We start from the raw sequence: 9544 nt of genomic DNA, 5'->3' as shown, positions 1-9544 counted from the left end.
ATGTAAGACCGGACACTATAAAACTCTTAGAGGAAAACATAGGAAGAACACTCTTTGACATAAATCACAGCAAGATCTTTTTTGATCCACCTCCTAGAGTAATGGAAATAAAAACAAAAATAAACAAATAGGACCTAATGAAACTTAAAAGTTTTTGCACAGCAAAGGAAACTACAAACAAGACGAAAAGACAACCCTCAGAATGGGAGAAAATATTTGCAAACGAATCAATGGACAATTAATCTCCAAAACATATAAACAGCTCAATATTAAAAAAACAAACAGCCCAATCCAAAAATGGGCAGAAGACCTAAATAGACATTTCTCCAAAGAAGACATACAGATGGCCAAGAAGCACATGAAAAGCTGCTCAACATCACTAATTATTAGAGAAATGCAAATCAAAACTACAATGAGGTATCACCTCTCACTAGTTAGAATGGGCTTCATCAGAAAATCTACAAACAACAAATGCTGGAGAGGGTGTGGAGAAAAGGGAACCCTCTTGCACTGTTGGTGGGAATGTAAGTTGATACAGTCACTATGGAGAACAGTATGGAGGCTCCTTAAAAAACTAAAAATAGAATTACCATATGACCCAGCAATCCCACTACTGGGCATATACCCAGAGAAAACCATAATTCAAAAAGGCACATGCACCCCAATGTTCATTGCAGCACTATTTACAACAGCCCGGACTTGGAAGCAGCCTAAATGCCCATCGACAGACGAATGGATAAAGAAATTGTGGTACGTATATACAATGGAATATTACTCAGCCGTAAAAAGGAACGAAATTGGGTCATTTGTAGAGACGTGGATGGATCTAGAGACTGTCATACAGAGCCAAGTAAGTCAGAAAGAAAAAAACAAATATTGTGTATTAACGCATATATGTGGAACCTACAAAAATGGTACAGATGAACCAGTTTGCAGGGCAGAAATTGAGACACAGATGCAGAGAACAAATGTATGGACACCAAGGGGAGTAAGTGGTGGTGAGGGGAGTGGTGGTGTGATGAATTGGGAGATTGGGATTGACATATATAAACTAATGTGTATAAAATGGATAAGTAATAGGAACCTGCTAAAAATATAAATAAAATTCAAAAAAAAATGTAAAATGTCCTGTTGGAAACCGTGGAACAAATCCCAAAATAGGAGACTATATGGGGTTGAGGAAGAATTAATGACCATAGAATGCTCCTTAAGAGCAAAAGTGTCATAATACCATTGACCTTATTTTCTGCTCTGCAGGTCTTTTACATACCGTGATTTATTTTATTGTTGAAATAAAAAACCAAATGCAATGCAAACACAAAAATAAGTGAAAAAGACTAAATGTCTATACTCCTCAGAGATACCCTCTCCAATGGGATAATGGTTCCTTCCTTCATTCACTTATTCATTGCTTTATCTACCAGTCACTCATTGGGTGTCTACTCTGTGCCATGACCCAAGTTAGATGGTAGGGATTCAGAGGTAACTAAGACACAGTTCCTGCCCTATAAAGAGTGAAAATGCAGTGCCAGTTTTGACACTCCTCCCCTCTAGAGGCGGGGGACCATATCCCTTCCCCTTGAACCTTATCTGGTCTTAATGACTCACTTATAACCAATAAAATGAAGTGGAAGTAACATATAAGGTTAAGTTATAAAAGGTGATAACAGCTTGCGCCTTGCTTTTTTTAAAATTAATTTATTTTTGGCTGCGTTGTGTCTTCGTTGCTGCGCGCGGGCTTTCTCTAGTTGTGGTGAGCGGGGGCTCCTCTTCGTTGCGGTACGTGGGCTTCTCATTGCAGTGGCTTCTCTTGTTGTGAAGCACAGGCTCTAGGCACGTGGGCTTCAGTAGTTGTGGCACGCAGACTCAGTAGTTGTGGTGCACGGGCTGAGGTGCTCGGCGGCATGTGGGATCTCCCCGGGCCAGGGCTCAAGCCCGTGTCCCTTGCGTTGGCAGGCAGATTCTTAACCACTGCGCCACCAGGGAAGTCCCCTGCCTTGCCTTCTGAAGCATTCACTCTTAGAGCCTTGAACTGCCATGAAAGAAGTCCCGCCATCATGAGACCACCATGGTGTGAGGAACCCCAAGCAGTCACACAAAGAGGCCATATGTATATGTTCTGATAAACAGATGTCCCAGCCAACAGCCAGGATCAACTGCCAGATGTGAGTGAAGATCCTCCAGGTGATTCTAGCCCCCAGCCATTCAGTCTCCTGTAGCAACTGAATCTTCCTAACTTAGGTCCCAAACAACATGGAGCAGAGGCAAGCCATCCACTGTGCCCTGTTTGAATTACTGACTCGAGAATCCATCCATGGGCATAGTAAGTATTGCTTTATGTCACTAAGGCTTGGGATAATTTGTTATACAGTAGTAGTAATTGGAACACTTTCTAGTGATTGTTAAAGCCGCAAATAAACCTGAAAACACAGTTATTAAATTAAACCACCATGATCGTCATCCCCAGAGGTGCTCATCACTCACCCATTTGTGATATTCACCAGTGCTTACAAAGAACATTTTATTTTATTTTTTTAGTTTATTTTTATTGGGGTATAGTTGCTTTACAATGGTGTGTTAGTTTCTGCTGTACAACAAAGTGAATCGGCTATACGTATACATATATCCCCTTCCTCTTGGACCTCCCTCCCACCCGACCCCCCACCATCCCGCCCATCTAGGTCACCACAAAGCACCGAGCTGAGCTCCCTGTGCTATACGGCAGGTTCCCACTAGCTATCACAAACAGCATTTGAAAGAGAGTTACTGTCTTCAGGAAGTTGACAGCCTGAGATGGGCAGGCCCACCCAGGGGGCTTAACGCTTGAGAACCAGAGTGTGTTAAAGGGACTAAAAATCTGGCCCTTCAACTTTTATCAAGTTGTGGCTTTATTTTTCAGTTTTAGATCTGTAACCCAGTTGATCCAGTTGGCATTGGCCTTTGTACATGGTGTGTAAGGGGCGAAGACACATTATGGTTTACATATGGCTATCCCATTTATCCAGCACCATTCTTTGCAAAGACTATACTTTTCCCACTGCTCTATTGTGAATCATTTATCATAAATCAAGTGCTCACATACATGTTCTGGATACTTTATTCTGATCCATTGATCTATTTGATTTTCTGGGTGCCAAAACCCACAATGTTTTATATATTAGAGCACTGTAATAAAGCATAATTTTTAAGAGTAAAAAAGAACAAGTTTATCAATGCAACTGCCTAAAAATGACAATGAAAGCCCTTCTTATACCATGATTCAGAAATATGCCAACTACTTAATTGGCACTTAATCAATTTCATATTATACCAGTCGATCGTAGGCCCCAGATACCCACCTTTGATAACCATGCATGAAAGAAAATACGATTCCACCATAGACTCGTAGAATGCTAAATCTGAAGGAGGTCTACAGATCGGCTGGTCCAACTCATACACAATTATTGAGATCCAGAAAATTGGGTGCCTGTTCCAGGGCAGCAGAGCTAGTTAGTGGCCAAGTGCCAGGGGCCAGGGTCCCTATCTCTGGACATCAGGGGAAGCATGGCACTCAGGGTGGCATCATGTAGAAGTGCCAAACACAGATCATGGGGTCTGATAGAACTGGTAAGAATCGCAGTTCTGCTCCTTACTGACGGTGTGAGTATGGCCAAGTTACTTAACTTCACTGAGCCTCTGATTTCTCATCTGTAAAATGGGGGATAATTATGAAACTTACCAACCAGGGTTCATTATGGGAGTTCACTGAGTTGATGCACAGAAAGTACGTAACACCTTGCCTGGTCCAGTTTGTAGTAAGCACTTACAAAGTCCAGATCTCTCAAGAATGAAACATTCTGGTCTGTACCTTAAGGAAGTGGACTCTAAGCCGAGTGAAGAGGTTTGCTTAATTATTTCCTAGTTTGAGGATGATCAAAGGTTGTCCAGGCCGGCACTGCCACCAGCCCTCTGGGAGAAGTAAGTGGCTGCCGGCCTCACTTGAGTACCTGTGAGGTTACTGCATACACACCTCTCTTCCCTGAATACCAACAGATACCTCCTTGGCTTGTCCCTTCTGAGACATTTCCCTCCACCTGTGAATGATGGTTCAAGTCCTCCAGGCATAATGCACCTCGATCTGATTCCTTCCCCTCTTGATTCTCCTTGTCACCCCTCAGAGTTGAGGGCTCTCTGTGGATGTCTGTAAGGGGCTGTGATGTCATCAGCTTTCTGCCTGCTCATGCCAGGGAGCCGCACAATGCACCCTTGGGGCAATAAAAGTCCACCTGCTCAGCTTTGGCATCTGCCACCTCAGAGCACCCTGGTGACCTCAAATCCTGGGGCAACCTCCAGAGCTCAGCTATACATCAAGGGAGAGAACTGCGGGGGGCCCAAAACAGAAGCAGTTGAGAGCACAGCACAAGCGAACATTCCCATCCAGGTGTGTGGAGCAGATCTTACACCAGGAATGGTATCAATTACTGGAGAGAAAGGGTTAAATCTCCTTTGGGCTTTCTGAGGCCCGGGCGGGCGTTCACAAGCATTTCTTACAGATGTACGGTGTGCCAGGCATTCTCTTAAGCCCACAAGTAGGGTACAAAGATGAACAAAATGGCGACATCCCTGCTGCCTATGCACTCACAATCTTCTGGGAGAAGCCAGACTCAGAAACAATGACAGCATAGCGGGCTCAGTGTTGAATTTGCTGCGTGTGTGCCAATAGCAAGGTACGCAGGAGACGCGGCTGTTGGTGCTGTTGGAGGTAGACGGAGGGGCGAGCAAGTCTTCGTGGAAGAGGTGCCATTCTAAGTGGGTGCTCGACAATGACTGGGGGTTGGCTAAAGGGATAAGTGAAATTCAGGCCTAAGGAGCAGCATGTGCAAAAGAGGACAGCAGTCTGAAAGAACATAGGGTGTTTGGGGGAGTACAAGCTACCTGCTGGGAAGGGGAGGACGTGGTGGAAAAGGAGGGTGGAAGGCTGGTTTGGAACCAGACTTGAGAGCCCTTGGCTGCATATATAATCCGAAGTTGGTCCTTTATTTCATAGGCATAGTGGAGCTACTGACGATCATTGAGCAGGGGAGTGATAGGCAGTCTTGTATTTCAGAAGGATAACGCTGCTCCCAGCATGGAGGGTGAAGCAGAGAGGCCTGAACTAAATGCAGGGAGAGCATTCAACGGGCTCTGGCTTCATCTAGGCTGGACGAGATGGGATCTTCCGTGTGGCCAGGCCCCTCGGGGCAGGGGCTGGCAGAGTTCTATCTAGCAACAGCCTGACCAGACTTAACTTATGCACATTCCTTCCATATTCCCCAGACCCTGACCAGCAGTTAGTGCTCCATATACATTTGTTAAAGGAATGCACAGATGTGGGATGTCCTGTCCCCCAAGGATTCCCCACGGTGTGGATCAGCAACCTCGCGAGACCCCAAATTGTGCTGGGATCTTGACCTGCTGACGTAGAGCACAGAAGGTTCAGTCTGCAACAGGGCACACCGGGACTGCTGTGGCTCTGCTCCTGTCACTCTAGGTAGCAAAAGGCTCACTATTTAGGAGGAGCAATGGAAACAGGCTATCAAGGTTTTGCACAGAGGTCAGCAAAAAGGGAGCAGAAATCAGTCGCATGATTTAGACAATCACGCCAAAATGCTACAGATACAGGGGTTTGCTGGCCTCCACGCTTGTCTCTTACAGTGCCAGGGTCCATTCAGAGCTGTTAGATCACCTTTGTGTCTTTTACATCCCGAGGGGTGCCCTCAGACGAAAACTCACATGCAAGTTGGTTATTTGGAAGGAGGTCCCAGGAAACACTGGTTGGAAAGTGGAGGAGTGAGAAGAGAAGGGAAGGGAGCCACAGGTGCATGTGATAAGAAGCAAGTGCCCATCATGGGCTCTTGGAGATCAACCCCAGCAGGGACCTCTTGGGGAGAGTGTTGAACACGTTCCAGAGTTATCCCACCAGTGGGATGAGGAAGCTGGGGTATTTCTCCGCCAGCTCCCCATCTGTCATTGTTTGAGGGCTGCTCTCAGGGGGACTAACTCTCCAGCCCTTCCGTCTTGCCCTGAGCACCAGCTACGTGTGTTCTCGTTGATAGTTACAGACGTTTGCAGCAAGCAGCCTGGGGTATGTAGAGGGAGCAGGACGATGTGTGGAGGTGCCAAAAGGGTCTTTTAGGTGCTTAGAACCACAGGGAGGGCATCCAGGCTCACCCTCGGGAGGTGCTGCAGTCCTGAGCTGAGAGAGGAAAGGGGGCGTGCTAAACACTGAGGTTTAATGGAAATGCATTGAGTTTTCATATGGGGTATTGAGGTGCACGTGTCAGGAGGCTGAATTTTTAAAAAGTTATCTTTGTGTCTCATTCAAAGTACAAATCACATTGTCTCTTGGGCTTCAGCATCTTTTCCAGCTTGTAGGGGGGTGGGAAGTAGGGTAATACCATTACATGGCATGGCTGGGGGGGTAGGCTTTAGTATCCCCATAATAAACTTCCTCCAAAGCCACACTTTTGGGGGAGCTGCTTGGTCAATACGTTTATTACTGTCTTTATCTGAAAAACCTTCATAGAAAAGTGTGGTTTGGCTTACTAGCTCTCAGCAGCCCATTCCTGCGCTCCGAGGAAGCTTGCCCTCTTCTGAGCTACCTGATCTTTGTTCTGGGCAAGAGACCTTTGGGGATGGTTCCTCTTCTTCTTTTTAACTTCTTTCTTAGGCTTCTTGTCATAGACTGGATTCTCTCATATAGCAGCGTGAGCTTTCTTATACATCTCTCCATCATGTCTGGAGTTTTGTTCTTTATGTATTAAGAAGATTGTTTCTTATAAGCATTTCATCTTCTTCAATTAGGTAATGCATCTCATCTGCAACTTTTTTTTACATCTTTATTGGAGTGTAATTGCTTTACAACGGTGTGTTAGTTTCTGCTTTACAACAAAGTGAATCAGTTATACATATACATACATCCCCAGATCCCTTCCTTCTTGCGTCTCCCTCCCTCCCACCCTCCCTATCCCACCCCTCTAGGCGGTCACAAAGCACCGAGCTGATCTCCCTGTGCTATGTGGCTGCTTCCCACTAGCTATCTGTTTTACGTTTGGTAGCGTATATATGTCCATGCCACTCTCTCACTTCGTCACAGCTTACCCTTCCCCCTCCCCATATCCTCACGTCCATTCTCTAGTAGGTCTGCGTCTTTATTCCCGTATTTGCCCCTAGGTTTTTCATGACCATTTCTTTTTTTTCCCCTTAGATTCCATATATATGTGTTAGCATGCGGTATTTGTTTTTCTCTTTCTGACTTACTTCGCTCCGTATGACAGACTCTAGGTCCATCCACCTCATTACAAATAACTCAATTTCACTTCTTTTTACGGCTGAGTAATATTCCATTGTATATATGTGCCACATCTTCTTTATCCATTCATCTGTCGACGGACACTTAGGTTGCTTCCATGTCCTGGCTGTTGTAAATAGAGCTGCAGTGAACATTTTGGTACATGACTCTTTTTGAATTATGGTTTTCTCAGGTTATATGCCCCGTAGTGGGGTTGCTGGGTCATATGGTAGTTCTATTTTTAGTTTTTTAAGGAGCCTCCATACTGTTCTCCATAGTGGCTGCATCAATTTACCTTCCCACCGACAGTGCAAGAGGGTTCCCATCTGCAACGTTTTGACCCATGACGTGCTTCCAGTGTACTTCTGTGTTGAATGCCTTGTTTTCTGAATCATAACCAGGGAACCGTTTGGTACTGTGAGGGATAGACAAGCCTCCGTCCACAGCGTCCTTCAGGCCCTACTTTATTTCTAGTAGTAAATCTAGCAAGCCCTGCATCCAGATGGCAGGTGAAGGCACCAGGTTGACCATCAGTGTTTTCCACATTGTATTCATCACTGGGTACCTCCACAAGGCCTTCATAGATCTTGTCCATGCCAAACTGACTGAGAAGGCTTTGGGCCATCAGTGGACCAGTACAGTGTGCTACAGCATAATTTGTCAGGGCAACCTTCACGCCATACTTTGGGAGTTCATGAGCATTAGCTGCCCAGACTGTCACATCCCCTTCTCTACGGGCATAAGCAATATGACAAATGATATCTCTGTTGGTTACATGAACTCATCCTGTATTTGCGTGTACTGTACTTCTTTTTATCCTGGATTACCAAGCATTTCCCAGCATAGTAATCAGTTTTACCCTCTTGTCTTCTTCTAAATTTCACTTGGTATCTCTTGAAGTAGGTCTTATTCTTTACAACCTTAACAAACCCCATCCTGCGGAACAGAGACCTGTGTCTGCAGCTTGTCACAGACCTGCAGCCTCCAAAGCCACTTTGAACAAACACGCAGGTACCATGGAGCAGCTAGATGACTGCTAGCCAGTGCAGCCAGACGTGTCTCCTAGCCCACCTCCGACCCTGTAGAACACAGTGCCATGCCACAGCCTAAGACATTCCAGAGCTGCCACTCCTGAGAAACTTTGGACCAGTGCTGGGCAAACCAGTGAGTCTTAGAATCACCTGGGGCATGTGTTTAAAAGGCAGTTCCTGGGCTGTACTCCTGAGATGCTGATTCAGGAGGTCTGGAGTAGGACCTAGGAATCTACATTTTAGACCAGACTCCCAGGTGATTCAAAATAAGGTCCAGAATGTTCAAAGAACTGAGGATATGAAACCTTGTCTACAAACTGGGCAACAAGAGAAGATATCAGTAGACCCTAGTTAAAAACATGGGGTTGGTGGGGGGGAATCCTGCAAGTTTAACACTCGCTTACCTTGGATGAATATTCCTACCTCCTACCTGCGTGCTTGCTTCTTGGGGAAAAGGGACTTTGTGTGGTGGCTCCATAGTCCTCCACACTCCTTCAAGATGAACATGATACACTCACGTCCGCTCTATTTAAAGACACTAAGCAAAAAAAAAAAAAAAAAAGACACTAAGCAGGGCTTCCCTGGTGGCGCAGTGGTTGAGAGTCCGCCTGCCGATGCAGGGGACACGGGTTCGTGCCCCGGTCCGGGAAGATTCCACATGCCGTGGAGCGGCTGGGCCGGTGAGCCATGGCCGCTGGGCCTGCGCGTCCGGAGCCTGTGCTCCGCAACGGGAGAGGCCACAGCAGTGAGAGGCCCGCGTACCGAAAAAAAAAAAAAAAAGACACTAAGCAAACGGGGAAGTTCTATGTCAACCCTAGCTCAGAATTCAGGTCATTCCCAGCCTCTGAAGAGGAGACTAGACACCTTCATATGAATAATAAACTCTCTGGAGACCCTTGGTTCCACCCAGTAAATTTCAATGCTTGGGACAGGCATGAGCCACTGTCTCATATTTCCAGTCCTTTGCAGAGTCCTACAGGCCCCGCCCCCCGCAAAATTTTTAATTGCCCTGGCATTAACACGGTTTTGCTGGACCTAAACTCTCAGGAAGTATGAGTTGAGCTAGAGAAGAACTGCTTCTCAGTATATAAAGAAACAGGATCTCCTTAGTCCTATGCCATAAATTAGGCTGTTGGAAAGGAACATGGTAGCTCTTTTAAGTCACCAAGATATGCTTTGGAGCTGTACTTATACAACAGGAGAA

General features: G+C 45.8%; 1 pseudogene; it reads right to left on the bottom strand.

Moving 5' to 3' along the window:
* Positions 1-6563: 6563 nt before the first annotated feature.
* Positions 6564-8244, bottom strand: LOC114906345 (annotated as a pseudogene).
* Between the last annotated feature and the right edge of the window lie 1300 nt (positions 8245-9544).

The sequence above is a fragment of the Monodon monoceros genome, unplaced genomic scaffold, assembly GCF_005190385.1.
Source record: "Monodon monoceros isolate NGI ecotype Baffin Bay Population unplaced genomic scaffold, NGI_Narwhal_1 Super_Scaffold_22, whole genome shotgun sequence".
NCBI lineage: Eukaryota > Metazoa > Chordata > Mammalia > Artiodactyla > Monodontidae > Monodon > Monodon monoceros.
The sequence above is the reverse complement of the archived record's forward strand: the minus strand, read 5'-3'. Positions and strand labels throughout refer to the sequence as shown.